Source organism: Poecilia reticulata, linkage group LG17 (assembly GCF_000633615.1).
Source record: "Poecilia reticulata strain Guanapo linkage group LG17, Guppy_female_1.0+MT, whole genome shotgun sequence".
Classification (NCBI taxonomy): domain Eukaryota; kingdom Metazoa; phylum Chordata; class Actinopteri; order Cyprinodontiformes; family Poeciliidae; genus Poecilia; species Poecilia reticulata.
The window spans coordinates 30,373,269-30,375,592 of NC_024347.1; the positions used below are offsets into that span (position 1 = coordinate 30,373,269).

Sequence of the window (2,324 nt, forward strand, 5' to 3'; positions counted from 1 at the left end):
GGCGACTGGACCGGTTCTGTTCAGAGGCTCGCCTGCGGCGCCGGCGCCCCGTCAGGCGACTGGACCGGTTCTGTTCAGAGGCTCGGCTGCGGCGCTGGCGCCCCATCAGGCGACTGGACCGGTTCTGATCAGAGGCTCGGATCTGCAGGCCAGAACGCCGAGCGTCTGCATGTAGTCAGTATCTTCAGCCGCTGAGGTCGATCCATCGATCACAAGCATTTAGTTCAGCTCACTGTTGGAGGAACCTCAGTGTGTGTGTGTGTGTGTGTGTGCGCGTGTGTGTGTGTGTGTGTGTGTGTGTGGGTTCTGAAACCACGGTAACCTGCTGCTGCAGGAGGCGTTCTCTGGTTCTGATCCGGTTCTGTTCATCCATGTTCTGTCCGTGTTTCTAACCGTTTTCCTGAAGAAACTCTGAAAATCCGTCCATCCAAATATACAAACATATATTTGGGGTCTGAATAACTCTTGACCTTTGACCTGACCCGTGTCTCCATGCCTAATAATCTGATGCAGAAATGAACCCGTTCTGTAGTTTTTCCTGCCTGAACAAACGTCTTCCTGGTTCCAGTTTGTTTCCCTCCGGATCGGCGGCGAGGTTCTGATGGACGGCGCCGCTCAAGGCCGCCGGGTTTCTCTTAATTAGCTCGGTGAGGCCGACGTGTCCGGCCTGCAGAGGGCCGAGGCGGCGCCAGTGTTCCCGGTTCCACCCTGATGGCCGATCCAGATCCGCTGACCTCCAGCTGCACAATCAGCCACTCAGGTTCTGTAAACGGTTTGGTTCTGATGAAACCCAAACCGGACAGGAGGGGTCATGGAGTTATTCAGAGCCGGAGTTTTCTGCTCTTTCAGAGATTACTGGACATAAAAAATAACTTTATTAGCTGTGAAATGTTAACGCTGCTCATGTTGGAGCAGCTTGGCTCTGATTGGTTCTGATGGGTTCTGATTGGTTCTGTCTTTGGTTGAGTTGGTGGTTGAACATTTATTCCCTCTGGTTCTTGGTTCTCTGCAGCTGGAAGCGTTTCTGCTTTTACATTTTTATTTTTGGACAGTTATGATGCGTAACCGTGGCAACAATTGATTTTTCTCAAAAGCTCAAGTAACACCTGAACTTTGACCCTGAAACCCAGAGGAGATGAAAATGATATGAGGGTTCATGGATGCAGAGAGAAGCAGGAAAACTTCTGCGTCGTATCCCCTACTCCAACATCACCACAGGGTGTTAGAGAGGAGCGGCAAAAGCAAATGAGGTGGATTAGCAGAGCTAGCTAACAAGCAGGACATCCAGGCAGGACAGGAGTATCGTCTCTATTGAGCTGTTAGCCTGACATCAGACATGGCTCTATCAGACAGCAGTCTTCAGTCAGAGGCCTGCTCAACTTTGATGCAACACTGACTGCTACTGGAAATCCTTCCTTCCCACAGCATCAAACAAGATACAAAAATAACTGGATCAGAACAAAAAGTTACAAAACCAGTTAAAAACTAAAGTTCTTTTTCTGTTTTTCTCATTATGGACCATATTTTCTTTTATTTGGACACAAATTCTGACTACAGTTAGATTTTTTAACACTTTTTTTTTCTTAACTAGCAACAGAAAACCTTATTTCTGTTCTGCCCACTTCATTAAACCACAACAATCCACCTCCAATTACAGCAGGAGGTTTCATTTTTGTCCATCATTTCCCCACTTCTAACAAGCAATAAGCATTTAATTTCCCCTGAACCGCCGGCGTGGGCCCACAGTAATTGCATTGTTTCCCTCCTGAGACGCGGCCGCCTGGAGTCCATCTGCGGCCGCGCTCGCTGCCGGGGACGTGATTTACTTCTGCCGCGCTTTATCCCAACAACAAGTGGCTGCGGCGGCTTCAAGGGCAGGATTTACTGGGGCGGTTCTGAGAGAAATGGAAGAACTCTGAGGGTTTCGCTTCCAGCAGAGCAGTGGTTGGGAGGAAAGAGGAGGAGATTTACACACGAATCAGGATTTCAGCTGAAATAATGACATGAAAATCTGAGTTTGATGCCTCAATTATGGAGCCGAGGCGTGAATATCGAGAGAAAGAGCTGAGATCTTGGATGCAAGCGACAGAAGTCAGTTTCCTTCACTGGTAGAGAGCGGCCGCTACTGGAGGGCACTGCTAGCTAAGAAGCCAGCTGCGCTAACCCTAAAGCACTAACCACAAAGTTTAGCTAATACTAAGTTACTATGCTAACATTATATTTAGCATAAGCTAACGCTTAAGTGCCATACTAACATAGTATGTAGCGGAAGCTAATGCTAAAGTGAACACCGTATGTAGCGGAAGCTAATGCTAAAGTGAACA

The 2,324-nt window shown here is 48.2% G+C and overlaps 1 protein-coding gene across 12 annotated transcripts in view; it reads left to right on the forward strand.

Annotated features, from left to right (window-relative positions):
• efr3a (EFR3 homolog A (S. cerevisiae)) overlaps positions 1-2,324 on the forward strand; it is a 61,908-nt gene that overhangs the window by 33,994 nt on the left and 25,590 nt on the right. The window lies entirely within an intron of this gene.